Source organism: Hemitrygon akajei, chromosome 3, assembly GCF_048418815.1.
Source record: "Hemitrygon akajei chromosome 3, sHemAka1.3, whole genome shotgun sequence".
NCBI lineage: Eukaryota > Metazoa > Chordata > Chondrichthyes > Myliobatiformes > Dasyatidae > Hemitrygon > Hemitrygon akajei.
In genome coordinates this window covers 136,141,882-136,164,761 of record NC_133126.1, presented here as the reverse complement: position 1 = coordinate 136,164,761, position 22,880 = coordinate 136,141,882, and positions in this window count along the sequence as shown.

The following is a 22,880-nucleotide window of genomic DNA, read 5'->3' as shown; positions in this document are numbered from 1 at the left end:
TGCATCATTAACCCGTGACTCTTAAACTCTATCCCTCGACTTAGGAAAGCTAACACTCCATAAGCTTTCTTAACTACCCTATCTACCTGTGAGGCAACTTTCAGGGATCTGTGGACATGTACCCCCAGATCCCTCTGCTCCTCCACACTCCCAAGTATCCTGCCATTTACTTTGTACTCTGCCTTGGAGTTTGTCTTTCCAAAGTGTACTTTGGAAGCAGAGGGATCTGGGGGTACATGTCCACAGATCCTTGAAAATGGTACAAACCCACTTATCTGGGTTGAACTCCATCTGCTACTTCTCAGCCCACTTCTGCAACCTATCAATGTCTCTCTGCAATCTTCAACAATCCTCAACACTATCCACAACACCACCAACCTTTGTGTTGTCTGCAAACTTGCCAATCCACCCTTCTACCCCCACATCCAGGTAGTTAATAAAAATCACGAAAAGTAGAGGTCCCAGAACAGATCCTTGTGGGACACCACTAGTCACAACCCTCCAATCTGAATATACTCCCTCCACCATGACCCTCTGCTTTCTGCAGGCAAGCCAATTCTGAATCCACCTGGACAAACTTCCTTGGATCCCATGCCTTCTGACTTTCTGAATAAGCCTACCGTGTGGTACCTTGTTAAATACCTTACTAAAATCCATGTAGCTCACATCCACTGCACTACCCTCATCTCTATGCCTGGTCACCTCCTCAAAGAACTCTATCAGGCTTGTCAGACATGATCTGCCCTTCACAAAGCCATGCTGACTGTCCCTGATCAGACCATGATTCTCTAAATGCCCATAGATTCTATCTCTAAGAATCTTTTCCTACAGCTTGCCCACCATAGACGTAAGGCTCACTGGTCTATAATTACCCGGACTATCCCTACTACCTTTTTTGAACAAGGGGACAATATTTGCCTCCCTCCAATTACCGTGGACAACGAGGACATAAAGATCCTAGCCAGAGGCTCAGCAATCTCTTCCCTCACCTCATGGAACAGCCTGGGGAATATTCCATCAGGCCCTGGGGACTTATCCATCCTAATGTATTTTAAGAACTTCAACACCTCCTCTCCCTTAATATCAACATACTCCAGAACATCAATCTCACTCATATTGTCCTCACCATCATCAAGTTCCCTCTCATTGGTGAATACCGAAGAGAAGTATTCATTGAGGACCTTGCTCACTTCTGCAGCCTCCAGGCACATCTTCTCACCTTTATCTCTAATCGGTCCTATCTTCACTCCTGTCATCCTTTTGTTCTTCACATAACTGAAGAATACCTTGGGGTTTTCCTTTACCCTACTCACCAAGGCCTTCTCAGTCCCCTTCTTGCTTTCCTCAGCCCCTTCTTAAGCTCCTTTCTTGCTACCCTATATTCCTCAATAGACTCATCTGATCCTTGCTTCCTAAACCTCATGTATGCTGCCTTCTTCCACCTGACTAGATTCTCCAGCTCACTTGTCACCCATGGTTCCTTCACCCTATCATTCTTTATCTTCCTCATCGGGACAAATTTATCCCTAACATCCTGCAGGAGATCCCTAAATATCGACCACATGTCCATCGTACATTTCCCTGCAAAAACATCATCCCAATTCACGCCCGCAAGTTCTAGCCTTATAGCCTCATAATTTGCCCTTCCCCAATTAAAAATTTTCCTGTCTTCTCTGATTCTAGCCTTTTAAATGATAATGTTAAAGGCCAGGGAGCGGTGGTCACCGTCCCCCATTTGCTCACCCACTGAGAGATTTGTGACCTGACCCGGTTCGTTACCTAATACTAGATCTAGTATGGCATTCCCCCTGGTCGGCCTGTCAACATACTGTGACGGGAATCCGTCCTGGACACACTGAACAAACTTTGCCCCGTCTAAGCCATTGGAACTAATCAGGTGCTAATCAGTATTAGGGAAGTTAAAGTCACACATGATAACAACCCTGTTATTTTTGCACCTTTCTAAAATCAGCCTCCCAATCTGCTCCTCGGTGTCTCTGCTGCTGCCAGGGGGCTTATAGAGTACTCCCAATAGAGTAACTGCTCCCTTCCTGTTCTTGACTTCTACCCATACTGACTCAAAAGAGGATCCTGCTACATTACCCACCCTTTCTGTAGCTGTAATAGTCATCCCAGCCATTATAAACACTCTTCAAAAATTGTCTGCCTGGGATCAGTGCTCACATAACCTGGGCTTGTCATATGCATCAGCTGTTCATAGACCATCCACCACCCATTCCCATGGCTTCATGTGACCCTGATTAGGGGCAGGGGCGAAGCAGAAGCTACACCTTGCCCAAGGGTGACCTGCAGGCTACTGGAGGGAAGGAGCACCTTACATCCCCTTTGGTAGAGACGTATCTCCTCCCTGCCACCCACTTGTTCTACTAAGCCCTCAAAAACTGCCTGTTTACTCATTTCTTACAGCAAACCTATTCGTCTTGTAACTAGCTTAGTTTCGGCAACCGTGTCTGGAATAGCATGCCTTTATTTCACGGCAACAGCAGAGTGATGCATCTTATGGTATTTAAAAAAAAAGAAGAATTTGAGTGAAAATACCATAACATCAGCGAGACGGAGTGGAAAGCTTATTACAGAATAGTTGAACAGTCATTCAGTTTTCTTTAACCAAAATAGGGTTCTAAAAGTTTGCTTTATATCTGGTATTCAAATACATTTGGCAAAGTGTAAATTTCTATGTGTTCATTGAGGAGAGCTGATATGGAGCAACAGAAAAAAAACACAGTAAACCTTAGAATTACTGTGAACACTGAGACTCAGTCATGTCTGAAGACCATGCGACTGGAGATGCTGCAACCTGGAGCAAGAAAAGCTGAAGAAACTCAGTGGGTCAGGCAGCATTTGGAGGTATAGGAAGTCAATGTTTTGAGTAATTTCTAGGACACTAGCAAACAACATTCATGTGCAAAGTTTGTAAAACTGGAAGTATTCTGCAAATAACATGAACTCAACTGATGAAGCACCACCCAGAGTCAGGGTGGTGTGTGGTGTTGGAAGCATTTGCCAATTTGAAATTTAGGACTAGGTGAATTGAAATTAACCGAAGAAGGGATATGGTCAGACAGGCTAAAAGTAATCAAAGGACTTGGTGGAGGGAGGTGAAGAGGCTGAAAAATGTTGGGCAACTTAAGTCAGATAGGGAGGAGTGGAGTTGGGAGGCAGGTGGGTGAATGATAGATAGAGGCAGGTAGTTATAAAACAGAGCCAGGCAGGACAGGGTGGGGGTTGGTGTTGGTGGAGAATGATGAAAGGAGAATAAAGAAAACTGTCTCCACTTTCAACCACTCCTTTTGATTTTCATCATCCCTTCAGCAGATCATTCTTTTGCTCCAGACTGCAGCATCTACAGATTCAAGTCTCTGTTCTAAAATTAACTTGTGCTACAATTCTTCCTTTCATAATTAGACGTGAAAACATACTTTTGCGACTCAAGCTTGTCAGCTTCTCAGATAGCACGTATTTTCTATTGGGAGAAATCATTTCCATCTTTCAGATCTCCAAATAGAACAAACTCACATCACTGTTTTCCCTTTTGTGGCATCCACACTATGGACTTGTTTACGCCTCCATTCCAGAATTATTTTGGGCACCATAAAGCTCAGCAAGCTCATTTTTAAAGTTAAAATGGAACTATTCAAAATGGTACACAGATGGTCTATGTGCTATTCAGGTCTGTGCAGTGTCACCTCACTTTGCATTGGTACTAAGCTCAAGAATGAAATCATATTGTCTGTCACTGATAGCCAGCTCAGTCTTAGTAATTTGTGGATAGCATTAGTTTGCGATGTCCGGGCAATTTGGCACTACTCATTGCTCACATGCCTCATGCCATTATAACTGGTGACAAAGAGTAATTGATGTCCAAAAGGTTAATGCAGCACAAGTTTAATGAGGGAATGACTCATGGCTGTCAGCCGCAAGGTTTATAGTCTTTTAGATTGAGGCAGATCATTCTGTCAGCTTGGGGAAAAGTTGCTCTTGTACATCTTTGGCACTTTAATCGCAATATTGATGGGTGACCTTTACTTTATAATGTTCCAGTTCTGGATTCTCCAGCTGGAGAAATGTTCTCAACATCTACTGAGAAACCCTTAGCGCTCAGCACTATGGACACTACGGTGACTCCTTTGCTTGTATCTTCGGAAACAGCTCGATTTCTATCTTTAATATCTCTATTTTTCCCTTTCAGGGTTCTTTTGAAGACCCTGACCTGGAGTTAAATGCTGTCTACGGTTCTTTGTGGGAATGGTGTTTCACGACTGGCCGTTATTCGACATGCCAAGGGTGCGGTCCAAGAGCTTCACTTGCCTTCGGATGTCCAAAATTTCGTGGCTCTGGAGATAGGAGGATTGAAGGTCGGTGTCTTGGCAGGAGGGCAGTGTGTTGTGGGAATCAGAAGATCTAAGGCTGTGTGTCCAGAGACCTGAGATCTTTGGGCACAGAGCTCGGAAAAAGTGACACAACAGGCTTTTAACATCGTAAACCAGCAAGTTGTTTATTATGTCTCCCTTTTCACTGTGAAACATTTCTTTCTCCCTTATTAGGGAGAGAGAGCGCCTGTGGTATGTCGAATACCAGGTGAACGAGTAGTCTTTGGAGTAACTGGAAGTCTGTGTCTTTGCTCACGCTTGAGTGTTCGGTGGCGGGTGCTGATTTTTTTTTCTGGTGGGGGGGTGAATTGTTGCTCGCTGCCGCTTACGTGTGGAAGGGAGAGGAGCTGAAGGGACTTCAGGGTTCTAACATTTAACTATCATTCATTCTTTGGGGGGGGACTCCTCTGTTTTCATGGATGCTTGCGAAGAAAAAGCATTTCAGGATGTATATTGTATACATTTCTCTAACATTAAATGTACCTTTGAAACCCTTGATCTTGCAATTTCATAACTACTTTGGGAATGAAGATGTAATATTAGTACCATGTTGGAGAGAATACAAAATATCAGACAGTGGTAAACCAAGGCATCTGGATTTGCTGTGTTGTTGAGAAGACATGTCACCATTCATCCGAGAGGCTTCTTCAGCTATGATCCATGGTGGGTAATTTTCTGGCCTATAAACTGTGTTGTTTAAAGGTTTTCCAATCACATGAGGGGTGTTAAGAGTTGTAGAGGTAATGAGAGTGTCATTAGTCTTATCTTTGCATGAATGGAGCTGAGAGCTGTTGTGAAGATGCTGGGATAAAGATGTAAGTAGCTGATAGGTGGTGTCATACCCCATCCCCTCTGTGATGACTCTCATGTGATCGCTGTACCTTTAAGCAACTCACAGAGTTTATAAACTGGACAACAGCCTACTATGGATTAGAAATGAAGAAGCCTCTCGGATGAGTGGCAAAACATTTTTTAGACAACACAGCAAGTCCAGTTGCCTTGATTTACTACTGCTTGATCTACAACGACCTGGATGACTGAGAACCTTCATAGACATAGAATACCAAATACTTTTAGAGTTCAGTCTGTCAAGATGGTGTAATCTTCCTGGGCAAGTAAAACAAGTATTTCCACTTCAACTCTAGCTTATACAAAAAACCTTCACTTTTTAAGGAGCATATTCATTGAACAAAATGGTCCATATGCAGATTAAATACCATTTGGATGAAAATACCCATTCATTAGTTACTCAACAGTCCACAAACCGCTTATCATATTTACATATGCAAATTGATTTATGGGGGTCGACGTAACAAAATATGCATTTAGTTGAGCCATGCAGAAGTCGAACAACAAGCGTAGCAACCCAACAGTAGATAGCTTAAGTTGTATATTCATATTGTTGCATACAATTCAAATCAGGGCTCTTAGAGCTTGAAGATAATCACATAGTTCATGTTAACTGTAATCCATCCAATCCAAACCTCATTTCAATGCAGTTGAAACACTGAACAAATTGTAAAGTTTTGTGTGTTTGAAATGTTTAATTCCTAAAATTAAGTTAAAATTGTCATTATTAGTTTTTGAATATTGAAATATTAGCTTGCACTGCAAATTTTCTGAATGCACCAAAGGATCACAATAATATTACTTCCTTCATTCACTCAGGTGTTTCACTACTAGGACAAAGTTAAGGTACGTGCTGTACATTTAATCTGTGCATTAGTTCCTTTTCCTCAACCTTACACTAGTTTTCTGAGGTGGAAAATAATAACGTACAAGTTTTGGCAATAGCTTCCAAAAATTGTTAGCACTACAAAACTCTACTGCAGTGCTTATGCATTCTCCTATATTAAAAAAAAGCTAGTTTTGTGTGCTGCAGAAAACAGTTTCAATTATCATAATGAGTACAGATTCTCAGCTTCAAGATATCCAAATAACTTTACATTCTCAAAGTATTTCCTTAGGTTTTGGCTGTGAAAAAAAAATAACACCAATATTAAGTGACCATCCATTGCTGGTAAATTAGGATAAGATAGGCCCAAAACCTTTTAAAAGAAGTGTAAGAACCCACAATACAAAAGTCACTGCTAATAGTGAAAGGAACCAGGCCAGAATTGTAGCACAGCTGTAAATGGTTAAGAAATTATTGGAGCATCAAGAACCAAAAGATTTAATCAATCAATGGAACTGTAAATACCAGTGAATTAATGAAGTAGCAGCAATGAATGATCAATTAAGTAGGAACATTGGCACTATTAGTTAAAAATGCTACCACTGAAAGAAAGACATCCATCAATTATTTCCACATAGTCCAATATCAAATCAATTGATCCACTGGCTCCAGGGAAACAAATTCTTGTTGTCAGCAATTCCAATCCCATGATTCCCTTGCAAAGCCTAGAGAGTCAAAAATGAAACTCCAAGAATTTCTAGCTGATATTAGATCTGGCATACAGTGACAGAAATTGCTGTACTGTGTTGCTTTGAAAGAAATTTTAACATGATTTCATTGAGATTAATTAATGAAATTTAATTTCATTGAGTGAGAATTTTATGACATAGTTCAACATTTATTACTTAAGATAAAACCAAGTAATCCTTTACCTTATTTCAGATTTGCACTCTATATTTTAACAAGTTACATTTTCCTCTCTACCTTCCTTAAACCAATAGTAATGCTTGTTGTCTTCTAATCTCCATGTTCACCCTTAAGCTTTACCATTAGTTCAGAGATGCTGAATATTAAAAAAGTAAGATTGAGTAATTGATTTTCTGCTTTGAGGGATCCATACAAGTTTTTGTTTTAATCCATAGCTTTGTATGTCACAACGTTTTCAGATATTGTCTCACCATCTTTGTATGTTGAGATTCCTAAATGTGATGAAAGCACGATGACAAAATAGCCTGTTATAACATACGAGTGTTCCATGTGCAAGTACTTCAAATAAACCACTTTACCATTTCAAGAGGAAAGTAACTTCATAAAGTTAATGCATTGATTGGTTAACAATTAATGCAGGAATGAGTTCTATGGTAGCGTAATGGATGGCACAACGTCATGGCAGCTCAGGGCGTTCTGGAGTTCATTCTTTTCAAATCTTTTTATTACTTTATTCAAAAATAACACAAGTACATCAAAGTAACAACACTTACAATGCCTCAAGGAAAATTATCTTAAGGATTGAAAGTTTTGTGAATAAAAAACCCCCTACTAAGCAAAAAAGTGGGGAAAAAACCCAATAGGGGTACAACCCCGGAGCCATGCGTCATTCAAAAAGCTTATAAAAATAATCATCAAACTGCCAGCAAGAAAGAAAAATATATCAAAAAGAATTTACAATTAGATCATAGAGAAGATCTATTAATTAGCTCATATGATAATAGCGAGCAAATGAGCCCTATCTATTCTCAAAATCAAATAAAGGTTCAAAGGTTCGACTTCTAATTTTCTTCAAACTAAGACACAGCAGCATTTGAGAGAACCATTGTGACAAATTAGGAGCTGATATATCCTTCCACTTCACTGGAGTTCAATTCCGGTGCCATCTCTAAAGAGTTTGTATGTTCTCCCCATGAGTGTGAGGGTTTCCTCTGGGTGCTCCTGTTTCCTTCCACAAATTAAAGACATACTGGTTAGTAAGTTAATTAATTGGTCATTGTAAGTTGTCCTATGAATGTTCTGGTGTTAAATAGGTGACTAGCAGGTCCAGAAGGGCTTGTTCCGCACAGTATCTCTAAATAAAACAAAGGGTTAGTTTGTATGATGCAGCTTGGAAACAAGACTTCTGACCATTTACCTAAACCCATTTTAGTTAGTACTGATTGGCACTTAGGGGGTAAGCAACACTACTGCCCCTGACAAAGCGCCAGTAGTATGCTGTGTATAGAAACATAGAACATAGGTGCAGGAGTAGACCATTCGGCCCTTCGAGTCTGCGCTGCCTTTCAGTATGATCATGGCTGATCATCCAACTCAGAACCCTGTACCTGCTTTCTCTCCATACCCCCGATCCCTTTAGCCACAAGGGCCATATCTAACTCCCTCATAAATATAGCCAATGAACCGGCCTCAACTGTTTCCTGTGGCAGAGAATTTCACAGATTCACCACTCCCTGTGTGAAGAATTTTTCCTCATCTCAGTCCTAAGAGGCTTCCCCTTTATCCTTGAACTGTGACCCCTCATTCTGGATTTCCCCAACATCAGAAACAATCTTCCTGCATCTAACCTGTCCAATCCCTTTAGAATTTTATATGTTTCAATAAGATCCCCCCTCAATCTTCTAAATTCCAGTGAGTATAAGCCTAGTCGATCCAGTCTTTCTTCATATGAAAGTCCTTCCGTCCCAGGAATCAATCTGGTGAACCTTCTTTGTACTCCGTCTATGGAAGAATGTCTTTTCTCAGATTAGGGGACCAAAACTGCACACAATACTCCAGGTGTGGTCTCACCAAGGCCTTGTACAACTGCAGTAGAACCTCCCTGCTCCTGTACTCAAGTCCTCTTGCCATGAATGCCAACATACCATTCGCCTTTTTCACCACCTGCTGTACCTGCATGCCCACTTTCAATGACTGGTGTACAATGACACCCAGGTCTCATTGCATCTCCCCTTTTCCTAATCAGCCACCATTCAGTTAATGATCTGTTTTCCTGTTCTTGCCACCAAAGTGGTTAACCTCACATTTATCCACATTAAATTGCATCTGCCATGAAATTGCCCACTCACCTAACCTATCCAAGTCACCCTGTATCCTCTTTGCATCCTCTTCACAGCTAACACTGCCGCCCAGCTTCGTGTCATCCGCAAACTTGGAGATGTTGCATTTAATTTCCTCATCTAAATCATTAATATATATTGTAAACAACTGGGGTCCCAGCACTGAGCCTTGTGGTACCCCACTGGTCCCTGCCTGCCATTCTGAAAAGGTCCCATTTATTCCTACTCTTTGCTTCCTGTCTGCCAACCAATTCTCTATCCACATCAATACCATACCCCAATACCATGTGCTTTAAGTTTGCGCACTAATCTCCTGTGTCGGACCTTGTCAAGAGCCTTTTGAAAATCCAAATATACCACATCCACTGGTTCTCCCCTATCCACTCTACTAGTTAAATCCTGAAAAAAATTTGTAAGATTCGCCAGACATGATTTTCCATACACCAATCCATGCTGACTTTGTCTGATGATTTCACCTCTTTCCAATGTGCTGCTATTACATCTTTGATAACTGACTCTAGCATTTTCCCCAACACCGTTGTCAGGCTAACCAGTCTATAATTCCCTGGTTTCTCTCTCCCACCTTTTTTAAAAAGTGGGATTAGCCACCCTCCAATCCTCAGGAACTAATCCAGAATCTAAAGAGTTTTGAAAAATGATCACTAATGCATCCACTATTTCTTGGGCTACTTCCTTAAGCACTCTGGGATGCAGACCATCTGGCCCCGGGGATTTATCTGCCTTTAATCCCTTCAATTTACCTAACACCACTTCCCTACTAACATGTATTTTCCTCATTTCCTCCATCTCACTAGACCCTCGGTCCCCTACTATTTCTGGAAGATTATTTATGTCCTCCTTATTAAAGACAGAACCAAAGTAGTTATTCAATTGGTCTGCCATGTCCTTGTTCCCCATGATCAATTCACTTGTTTCTGACTGTAAGGGACCTACATTTGTCTTAACCAATCTTTTTCTTTTCACATATCTATAAAAACTTCTACAGTCAGTTTTCATGTTCCCTGTCAGCTTTCTCTCATAATCTTTTTTCCCTTTCCTAATTAAGCCCTTTGTCCTCCTCTGCAGGACTCTGAACTTCTCCCAGTCCTCAGGTGTACTGCTTTTTCTGGCTAACTTGTATGTTTCTTCTTTGGAATTGTACTATCCATAATTTCCCTTGTCAGCCATGGGTGCACTTCTTTCCCTGGCTTATTCTTTTGCCAAACTGGGATGAACAATTGTTGTAGTTCATCCATGCGACCTTTAAATGCTTGCCATTGCATATCTACCGTCAACCCTTTAAGTATCATTTGCCAGTCTATCTTAGCTAATTCACGTCTCATACCTTCAAAGTTACCCTTCTTTAAGTTCAGAACCTTTGTTTCTGAATTAACTACATCACTCTCCATCTTAATGAAGAATTTCACCATATTATGGTCACTCTTACCCAAGGGGCTTTGCACGACAAGATTGCTAACTAACCCTTCCTCATTGCTCAATACCCAGTCTAGAATGGCCTGCTCCCTAGTTGGTTCCTCCACATGTTGATTCAGAAAACCATCCCGCATACATTCCAAGAATTCCTCTTCCTCAGCACCCTTACCAATTTGGTTCACCCAATCTGTATGTAGATTGAAGTCACCCATTATAACTACTGTTCCTTTATTGCACGCATTTCTAATTTCCTGTTTAATGCCATCCCGAACCTCACTACTACTGTTAGGTGGCCTGTACACAACCCCCACCAACGTTTTCTGCCCCTTAGTGTTATGCAGCTCTCCCCATATCGATTCCACATCCTCCAGGCTAATGTCCTTCCTTTCTACTGTGTTAATCTCCTCTCTAACCAGCAACGCTACCCCACCTCCTTTTCTTTCCTGTCTATCCCTCCTGAATATTGAATATCCCTGGATGTTGAGCTTCCATCCTTGGTCACCCTGGAGCCATGTCTCTGTGATCCCAACTATATCATATTCATTAATAACTATCTGCACATTCAATTCATCCACCTTGTTACAAATGCTCCTTGCATTGACACACAAAGCCTTCAGGCTTGTTTTTACAACACTCTTAGCCCTTATACAATTATGTTGAAAAGTGGCCCCTTTTGATTTTTGCCCTGGATTTGCCTGCCTGCCATTTTTACTTTTCACTTTACTACTTTTTGCTTCTACCCTCATTTTACACCTCTGTCTCTCTGCACTTGTTCCCATCCCCCTGCCACATTAGTTTAAATCCTCCTGAACAACAGTAGCAAACACTCCCCCTAGGACATTGGTTCCAGTCCAGCCCAGTCCAGTTCATTCCAGTAATGGACAGCAAATGCAACATGCTTTCTGAGATCTGGAAACATAAGAGCACCAATTGCTAGGAAGGTGAACTAGCTGTCAATGAAACCAAATATTGATAGGCTATTGCACAATTAATTTTGTCCAACACCAAATTATTTTACGTTGAAGTTGCAATATTGATTGCAGTTTACAGGACTGCCTGTATGTTAATTGGTTACTAACTACTAACAAAAGAATCAACTCCTTTTAATGTCTTTCACCTAGATACACCAGTATATAAATATACTGGTGCAGCTGGCCTAGATGATTGTAGGTGGCCCTAATTCCAGCACCTATTGGTTTCCAAATGTTATTTTGCTCTTCATTATCAAGTAGGAATATAATCAAACTGGTCTGCTTTAAAATAACCAAATTACATTATTTGTTAACATTCAGCTAATTATGAAAGTACTCATTTTCTTTCAGCTGATCAAGTAAATGTGGGAGCCCTTAAAACACATTTATCATTCCCACAACATCATCTCAATGTGTGAGCTTGAATCTTATCTAGGGGCTGTAAGAGTGCTGGTGAGGCTGATTCTTAAGCAACACATCCATAGTCAAAGACAGATCTGATCAAAGCATCATACAGTTGTTTAATTGACCTCTTACTTGCATCCCAATCTCACACAACTAAGCACCTGAGCACATTGAGGGCATTTTTTACACTTCTCTAGAATTTTATTCACATGCAGCTTCCATGTTAGCCTTTTGCCCATCCAGATACCTAGAAACTTTACCACTGACTCTTGTTGAAGAAATTTACCTTACTTTGAGATCAATTGTGGGTATAATGTTCCTTTTAGAAAAACAAATAACGTCTTTACTGAAGAAAATTTAAACTCCCATCGACTTCCTCTTTCCTCTACTTCATTAACAGCTACCTGCATTTTCTTAACAATATAATTTATATTTCTGCCTCTCTTCAACACTGTACCATCATCAGCATATAATGATTTGGAAATGTCTGAACCAACATTTAAGGAAATATAATTCATCATTAAAAAAGAGTGAGCTGCACACACTCCCCTGTGGAGTCCCACTCTCTATCTCATACTCCTTAGAGATTGTTGTTCCCACCTAACTTGTATCTTTATCACATAAAAATATCTTGAATCAAAATGATCATTTTACCACCTATTCCTGTCTTTTCCAGATTGAGCAGCAATGCTTGTGTCCATAACACATCACATCATAGTCTTCCTTTACATCGAAGAAAACTGCCCTTTATTCTCTTGTGCCTTATGAATATCTGATTCCAAACTTAACGCCAAGTCCATGGTCATTCTCCCTTTATGAAATCCAGATTGGTATGCAGCTAATTTTCCACAGCTTTCCATAAAATACGAAAGTCTTGCTGTAACCATTCATTCCATTATCTTACGTACATGTGAAATTAGCAGAATAAGTCTATGACCGAAAGGATCTGATTGATCCTTACCAGATTTCAACATGGGGATAACAACCGCCAATTTCCTGGCAGCAGGAAGTTCTCCCTTCAACCTATATTGTATTAAAGAATTTCAAAACCACTCAAGTTTGAAATCCAATAACCACGTAAGTATTCTATAACAAATATTATCTTTTGCAGGTGATGTCTGACCAATGACATTAATAGCCCTTTTATGTTCAGGCAATGGAAATTTGACATCCAAGTAGGAACTGGAACGTTCTTTTTTCTCATTGCATTTCAAAACTGTTTCGCTCTTCTTTACTTAAGTTGGCTGAACTATGTACACTGACATGTATTTGCTAATAATTCTGCTTTTTCCAGAGTCAATAACACCACCATATAAAACTGGTACAGCATGAAGTTTTCTAACCCTCCCATTTTCTGTATCACACCCCAAACTTCCTCCATCTGGATCTCTTTCCCAATACTATCATAGTATGTTCTCCAATACATTTTATTTGTCCATCTCACTGCTTTTCTAACTACAGCTTGAGCTCTTTTATGTTGTATGAAAAATGAACAGGAGTAACAATGCCTAGCTTCCCAAAAAAGCTTTATTCCCCTCCCTCACAGCTCCTTTACATTCATCAGTCCACCAGGGAACAGCTCTCCTTTAATTATCTCCCAAAGTTCTAGGAATTGATTAGCTATTGAGTTGAGTACAGAGCACAAGGTATTATTACTGAATTTGATGTCCTCCAAAACTGGGATCAGGGTATCTACTTTCACGTAAGTCATCAAATACATCCCAATTTGTCGTATTAAAATTCCATCTGGGGATGAGAGATTCTTTTCTCTGATAGGCATCTTTTCCCATTGTACAGATATAGCAGTAAAATAATCACTCTCCACTGTTGTATCACTATACACTTCCCCATTACACATACTTGCTATATCCTCAGATACCAGCATAAGATCTAGAGCAGAAACAGTATTGTAACATAGATTTATCCTTGTACATTTACCATCATTCAGGTACACCAAACACCTTCCTTCTAGAAAGTCATCCGCTACCATCTCATTCACATTTGTGTCACTATGACCCTACATTGAACCCTACACCCTACATTTATTTTCCTATTTCCACTGACACTTTTCAACATATCAGGTGTTACAAAATTTTGTTATCTATACTTTACTATTCTTTACCTAAATTTCGACCACAGGTTACTCAAACTCAAAACTCTATCTGCTATCCTATCTTTGACAAAGGTAGCCACTCTTCCTTCACTACTCATTTTCTAATCACATCTTATATCAACATAATCTTGTATCTTAAGACTTAGACAAGATTTCAACCAGGTTTCCAATGCACATAGAATATCAGGTTTATTTGGTCAACTTTCAATAAATTTCATAGTTGACCATTTGCTAACAGGCTTCTCACATTCTTTTGTAAGATTACAAAACTTATTAACAGCCCACCTTTGAAGTCTGAACATTATTTACTCCTTGTAAGGCATCATCACTATACATCTAGAGCGAAGTCTTTTATCTCTAGATATTTTTCTTTAGATCTAACTTTATTTTTCCTGTCCTACTTTTAGTTTGCGCAGTGCAACTTACCACATCTGCTATTAAAGTGAGCTAAGTAGTACAGAACCACGTTCCTATTTATGTTAAGGCCAGAAATAACTGATCATCAGATTGGGGCTGCATGTGTCTGGGCCTAGGTCCCTACCTGTTGATAATAACTGTTTACACAACCTCTTAACTGATCACTTATAGATTTCTTGATATTCAGATATGTTGTTCTTGAAAGGCAATTAGGGGCTTAGTCCTCATACTTTTCCTATTTCAACTATCTTCAACAAGTTAGCCTTCCTCTTGGGCCTATTATTTCAGGTTGTGCTGGAAACCCATTAATAATGCATCCATTTTTGTAGAAAAGTATAGTTCTCTTCAGTAATTAGAGAAAATATTTGCAATTTTTGTAGGTTTACAAATCCATTGAGCACAAGAGCTTTCTTCCGACTTGTTCCAAAACAAAACCTGTGAGCGATTTTACAATCTCTTTGCTTACCAAAGAGCCTCCTTCCTGTTCTTCACACCTGATTCCCTTTTTGGTCAACCTCCACTGCCTCCAACACACACTTTGATCCTGACTTGGAAGTTTGCATTGGCCAGAATTGCATCATGCCGTGTTTTGCTAATTCTCAGAAAATGTCTTTAATACTATACAATCAAGTTAAGGACGTGTATTTTTCACACTTGCATTTTACAATGTATCTTAATTGAATTCTGCAAGTTGCAAGTGTGTAGCACAAGTTGTGGTGTTTCATAAAAACGAGCACTTGCATACATTCTGCTTACTGTGAAAATTACCAACTCTTTTTTGTGCTTTCCATACACATGCTAAGAAGAATGGAAACTTTAAAAGTGGTTCACAGAAGCTGATTTCACATTCATAATTTTCTAAGAAAATGAAAAAGTCCTGTCAAATAGCAGCCTTTCAAAACCAACACAGGAACATGTTGCTAATTATGTGCTTTCTGGGACTGTGGTTAGAAGAAGCACAGCAAAAGCTGCATATACATGATTTCCCCATTGTATTAGCTCTTTGAGCTGAAATTTACTAACAAAATGCAAGATACAATTGCAGATAGATTGCAGAAGGGATACTTCTCAAATGTTGTTAAAAACTATTTGAAAATATTTAATCCTCCATTTTTCTCCAATATTTTTTCCAGATATTTATTAATCATCCTTTATGTGATGGATTCCCAGGCATTGATCATAAGTTTGTTTTAGTCTTTAAAATTGTTCTTCTTACGTTTTTGATCACATAACACTGCAATAAATAGAGTAGAAACAGTTTTAAACAGGTTAAAACAGACTAATTTTCTTTTCTAATTCATTATTGACCCATTTTGGGGTTGCTATTTTTTTGCCTGTTTTGCTGAGGAGCCGTAGACATTGAAGTTCTGGACTAGATAGACAGTAGGTGACCAACAGTGTCACCTACATGCCCTCCATAGCCATCTGTGGCAATGAATTCCACAGATTTACCACCCACTGGCTCAAGAAATCCCTCCTCATCTCTGTTCTGAAGGGATGATATTTCTATTCCGAGGCTGCTCCCTCTGGGCCGAGGCTCCCCAACTATAGGAAACATCCTCTCGATATTCACTCTCTCCAGATATTTTGGAAATTAAAATCTCCCATCACGCCAACTCTTATTATTACACCTTTCCAGGATCTCTTTCCTTATCTGCTCTTTTTTGGTAGCTATGCATGCCTGACAAAGGTCACCATCAAAAAATGATGGAAAACCACAACAGCAAGAGGTTTTATTTAGTACCAGGTTAAAACAAATGCTAAAGCTGCCAGAAGTTGTGAAGAAGAAAAATAATTTACAAATAGACAAATGAAAACAAGTATCTACAAAAAAAATAACAAATATATAGAGGTTTTCTCCACGACACACTTTGTCATTGACTTTCCAATGTAACTATTCTCCAACAATCAAATACAACTTCTACACCTCCCTAACAAAGCCAGACTGGGGGTTCAAATCTATCTCCTCCTGGCCTAGAAGGACCAGGAAATTCTACTGTTAGTCTGAAGGGAGGGGGAGGGTGGGATAATCATGTGACCAGACCATAATAATTATTTCAGATGCAGAATTGGAACCTTATAAACAGGGATTCAAACACCCTACGGTTTTATTCCACAACAAATGTCTTAGTTAAACCCACAGAGCCGTGTCCATCTGTTCAGTTGATTATAAAAGAATAATGCCTCACCACCAGTGGTGTTGCCTGCCTAGAGTGTGGTGCGGCTGCTCCTGTTAAGCCAGGCATTATTTTAGGACATCACAAACTGGGCCCTTGGGTCTTTTGGGACTGTTCTGCTGTCTACAAACCAATGTAACAGTTTGAGTGAAAATAAATGAAACTGGAATGCCTGTGTCTAGAATCCTTATTTTTAATGAGTTATAAACCAGCAGAGCATGTTAACTGAAGGGTTTGTTTTGATTAGCCAAGCTAGCAATTGTTTTACTGTTGGGATATGTAAATGGTGAACTCCCTAGAACTGCAGAACAATAGGGCAAAGAGTGTGAACTACTGGGGAAGCTAGACCAGGGACAGAACAAGGGGGAGTGACTAACTGGGCAAATGGGCAATGTGAGAAGGAGAATTAGCATTACTAACCTTTTCTGTCACACTCTCCAATGAAACATGTTCCCTGCAAAGCTATCATAACTCTACCTTCTAGAGCAACGTTCAATTATATCAAATTAGTATGTGCAGCTGACCACAGTACTTTGGTTATGCACACAAATCCCAAACTTGCTGACAGTTTTGTGAGGAAGTTGTAACAGGTACATGGGGAACTGTTAAAATTTTCCTACTAAGTTCAGGCCAGTATTATCCTTTGTACTAGTTCCATATAATAGAAGGAAATATTCCTCTACTTCCCCTTCAATTTTTTTTTTCATTATTGTAATGCTTCAATAATCCTTCCTTTTAAATTTAATGGAAATACATACTCAGATAATAAATTTTGTTTTGCATATTTAGTTAATGTCATTGTTGGGCCTCAAGTTTTCGTTCACATGGATCAGAATGTATTTCTATGGACAATACATACACTAATATTGCATGAAAGAAATGGAAGCACAGACCATTTAGCTATTTGTGCTTGTTCCAATAGTCAATAAGAATATACCTGCCAGCCAATAAGATTAGGCCAGATCCTTTACCTTAACAATGCTCTTCTGTGCTTACCCTATCCTCTCATCTCAAGATTACCCTTACTCTCAAAAATCATCTATCGCAGATTGAGGGATTGCTTCACTGAGCACCTTTGCTGTATGAGCCAGGATCTCCCAAATGACCGGTTATTTTAATTCCACTTCCTACTTCCATATCAACATGTCTGTCCATGGCCTCCTCTATTGCAAGTCGAGGCTAGAAGAAATTTAGAGGAACGGCATTTCATATTCCAATTTGGTAGTCTCCTGACAGAATGGACACTGATTTCTCTAAGTTCTGGTAACAATCCCCCCATTTTCACCCTCCCTTATTTCCTTTGTCCCACTGGGCCCATCGCTCCTCCTTATTCCTTTCCCCTGCCATGTCAATCTGCCCATCACCCACTGATTCTTCCCTCCGGTTTACCTCCTCAGCTCTTTCCCTTTATCCCATGCTGCACTACCCTCACCTATCAGATTCCATCTTCTTCAGCCCTTTGTCACCTCCTAGCTTCTCATATCATTTGCTTCCCTCCTCCCCGACCTTCTTACTTTCCCCCTCACCTGATTTCACCTATAGCCCAGCAGCTCTTGCTTCATGCCTTTTTAGACTGGCTATCTTCCTTCCATTGTTTCACTCCCTGATGAAGGATCTTGACCTGAAGCATCAACTGTCCCTTTGAAGCCAAATTCTTCCAGCATTTTGTGTGTCGCTAAAGATCCCAGCAACTGAGCAGCTACAGCCATCTCACGTAGTGAATCCAAGTTTACCACCTTCCTCCTACCTTCATATTTCAGTCCTGAAAGACCTGCCCACTTAGTTTGAAAGTGTGACTTCTGGTTCGGGACACCACAGCCAGGAAAACCATCAACTCTGCACCTGCCATGTCAAGCTTCAGAAACATGCTGCACGTTTCAATGAGATCAGTGCTCATTCTCTTCAACTCAGAGAACTCATCTGATCTGTGCAATCTCCTGTCCAGCAAGCCTAGAATCAATGTAGAGAGCCTTTGCTGTACTTCTCCAATGCATTAAGGTAGGGACGTCGAAGCTGCACACTAGACTCCTCACATTCAAATCGTTTTACAATAAAGGTCAACATAACATTTACCTTGCTACTTGTTATGAAGTGGCAAATTATCCTTGTGTGAGGGTGTCTCAGACCCTCCAATCTGAACTCAGGCATCTTTTAACTTTTGCCATTTGAAAAATAAACTACCATTCTATTTTTTCATAAAATGGATCATTTGATATTTTCTCATATTTCATTCTTCCCTATTCATTTAGCTTGCCTGTAACCCCTCTAATATCTCTGCTTCCTCCTCACAATCTTACACATTATTGGCAGAAGTCACAGTATATCAATGGATTCCAAACTGAACCATTGAAATACAGTAGTCCTCAACTATTTCCACACTTCTTGGTGTCCTCATCAGTGAAGGGGGTTACAGGATACTTGTTTAATAGCTCTGCCATTTCCTTCTTTCCTATGATAATTTCTTTCTTAGTCAGCAAAAGAACAACATTAACCTTATTTTTTCCTGTTCCACATCCTGGTGTGTCGAGCTGCAGCTCCTAAGGGACCGAGTTAGGGAACTGGAGATGCAGCTCGATGACCTTCTTCTGGTCAGGGAGAGCAAGGAGGTGACAGAGAGGAGTTATAAGCAGGTGGTCACACCGGGGCCATGGGAGACAGACAGATGGGTCACAGTCAGGAGGGGGAAGTGGAAGAGTCAGGTACTAGTGAGTACCCCTGTGGCTGTACCCCTTGACAATAAGTACTCCTGTTTGAGTACTGTTGGGGGTGGGGGTGGGGGGGACAGTGGCTGTGCCTCTGGCACAGAGTCCGGCCCTGTGGCTCAGAAGGGTAGGGAAGGGAAGAGGAAGGCAGTAGTGATAGGGGACTCTATAGTTAGGGGGTCAGACAGGCGATTCTGTGGACGCACAAAAGAAACTCAAATGGCAGTTTGCCTCCCAGGTGCCAGGGTCCGGGATGTTTTGGATTGCGTCCAAGATATCCTGCAGTGGGAGGGAGAACAGCTAGAGGTCATGGTACATATTGGTACCAATGACATAGGTAGGAAAAGGGAAAAGGTCCTGAAAAAAAGAGTTAAGAAGTTAGGAAGGAAGTTAGTTAGGAAGTTAGGGAGTTAGGAAGGAAGTTAAGAAGCAGGACCACAAAGGTAGCAATCTTGGGATTACTGCCTGTGCCATGCAACAGTGAGAATAGGAATAGGATGAGGTGGAGGATAAATGCTTGGCTGAGGGACTGGAGCAGGGGGCAGGGATTCAGATTTCTAGATCATTGGGACCTCTTTTGGGGCAGGTGTGACCTGTACAAAAAGGACTGGTTGCACTTGAATCCCAGGGGGACCAATATCCTGGTGAGTAGGTTTGCTAGGGTTACTGGGGAGAGTCTAAACTAGAATTGTTGGGGCTGGGAACCAAATTGAAGAGACTGGGGAAGAGGAGGTTGGCTCACAAATCGAGAAAGCTTGTAGACAGTGTGAGAGGGAGGATGGGCAGGTGATAGAGAAGGGCCGAGCTCAGACTGAAGGTTTAAGATGTGTCTATTTTAATGCAGAGAGTATTGTGAACAAAGCGGATGAGCTTAGAGCATGGATCAGTACTTGGAGATATGATGTGGTGGCCATTACAGAGACTTGGATGGCTCAGGGACTGGAATGGTTACTTCAAGTGCTGGGTTTTAGATGTTTCAGAAAGGACAGGGAGTGAGGCAAAAGAGGTGGGGGCTTGGCACTGTTGATTAGAGATAGAGTCGTGGCTGCAGAAAAGGTGGATGCCATGGAAGGATTGTCTACAGAGTCTCTGTGGGTGGAGGTTAGGATCAGGAAGGGTCAATAACTTGACTGGGCATTTTTTATAGGCCGCCCAATAGAAACAGGGCTATCGAGCAGCAGATAGGGAAACAGATCCTGGAAAGGTGTAATAATAACAGAGTGTGTATGGAACCGGAGGAGATAGCTGAGGTACTGAATGAATACTTCACTTCAGTATTCACTATGGAAAAGGATTTTGGCGATTGTAGGGATGACTTGCAGCAGACTGAAAAGTTTGAGCGTGTAGATATTAAGGAAAAGGATGTGCTGGAGCTTTTGGAAAGCATCAAGTTGGATAAGTTGCCTGGACCGGATGAGATGTACCTCAGGCTACTATGGCAGGCGAATGAGGAAATTCCTGAGCCTCTGGTGATGATCTTTGCATCATCAATGGGGACGGGAGAGGTTCTGGAGGATTGGAAGGTTGCGAGTGTTGTCCCTTTATTCAAGAAAGGGAATAGAGTTAGCCCAGGAAATTATAGACCAGTGAGTCTTGCTGCAGTGGTTGGTAAGTTGTTGGAGAAGATCCTGAGAGGCAGGATTTATGAACAGTTGGAGAGGTATAATATGATTATGAGTAGTCAGCATGGCTTTGTCAAGGGGAGGTTATGCCTTATGAGCCTGATTGAATCTTTGAGGATGTGATTAAACACATTGATGAAGGAAGAGCAGTAGATGTAGTATATATGTATTTCAGCAAGGCATTTGATGAAGTACCCCATGCAAGGATAATTGAGAAAGTAAAGAGGTATGGGATCCAAAGGGACATTGCTTTGTGGATCCAGAACTGGATTGCCCACAGAAGGCTGGTTGTGGATGGGTCATATTCTGCATGGAGCCCGGTCGCCAGCAGGGTGCCTCAGGGATCTGTTCTGGGACCCTTTCTCTTCGTGATTTTTATAAATGACCTGGATGAGGAAGTGGAAGGATGGTTTAGTAAGTTTGCTGATGAAACAAAGGTTGGAGGTGTTGTGGATAGTGCGGAAGACTGTCAGAGGGTACAGTGCGACTTTGATAGGATGCAAAACTGGGCTGAGAAGTGGCAGATGGAGATCATCCCAGATAAATGTAAAGTGGTTCATTTTGGTAGGTCAAGTATGATGGCAGGATATTATATTAATGGTAAGACACTTGGCAGCGTGGAGAATCAGAGGGACCTTGGGATCAGAGTCTATAGGACGCTCAAAGCAGTTGCACAGGTTGACTCTGTGGTTAAGAATTCATATGGTGAATTGGCCTTCATTAATTGTGGAATTGAATTTAGGAGCCGAGAGGTAATGTTGCAGCTATATATAGGACCATGGTCAGACCCCACTTGGACTACTGTGCTCAGTTCTGGTCGCTTCACTACAGGAAGGATGTTGAAGCCATGGAAAGTGTGCAGAGGAGATTTACAAGGATATTCCATGGATTGGGGAGCATGCCTTATGAGAATAGGTTGAGTGAACTTGGCTTTTTCTCCTTGGAGCGACGGAGAATGAGAGGTGACCTGTTAGAGGTGTATAAGATGATGAGAAGTACTGATCACGTGGATAGTCGGAGGCTTTTTCCAGGGCTGAAATGGTTGCCACAAGAAGACACAGGTTTAAGGTGCTGGGGAGTAGGTACAGAGGAGATATCAGGGTTAAGTTTTCCACTCAGAGAGTAGTGAGTGCATGGAATGGGCTGCCGGCAACGGTGGTGGAGGCGGATACGATAGGGTCTTTTAAGAAACTTTTAGATAAGTACCGTACATGGGGCTTAGTAAAATAGAGGGCTATAGATAAGCCTAGTAATTTCTAAGGTAGGGACATGTTCGGCACAACTTTGTGGGCCAAAGGGCCTGTATTGTGCTGTAGGTTTTCTATGTTTCTATGTTCTATGTCTACAGAAGCTCATTAGAATCAAGTTTAATATTACAAGCATATGTTGTGAAATTTCTTGTTTTGCAGCAGCAGTGCATGGCAATACATAATAATAAACAATGTAAATTACAATAAGTATATACATATATATTGAATACATAGTGCAAAAAGAGAGGAAATATAGTGAGGTTGTGTTCACGGGCAAGTTGTCCATTCAAAAATCTGATGGCAGAGGAGAAAGAGCTATTCCTGAAACACTGAGTGTGTGTCTTCAGGCTCCTGTATCTCCTCCTTGACGGTAGCAATGACAGGAGGGCATGGCTCAGGTGATAGGGTCCTTAATGGGGGATGCCACCTTTTTTGAGGCATTGCCTTTTGAATGTGCCTTCATTGCTGAGGAGACTAGTGCCCATGTGGTAACTTCTTCTTTACAAAAGAAGCACTCGACAATTTTAAGGCCAGAAGAAAATCTTTACCTGGGATGGCAAATGATATTTACAATACAGAGGCTTCCAGGTACCTCGTGCGGCCTGGGTGGTGGAACTACATACAATGTACACCGGGATGTAAAACCTCCATCAACCCCGGAACCAGCCTCCTGTTA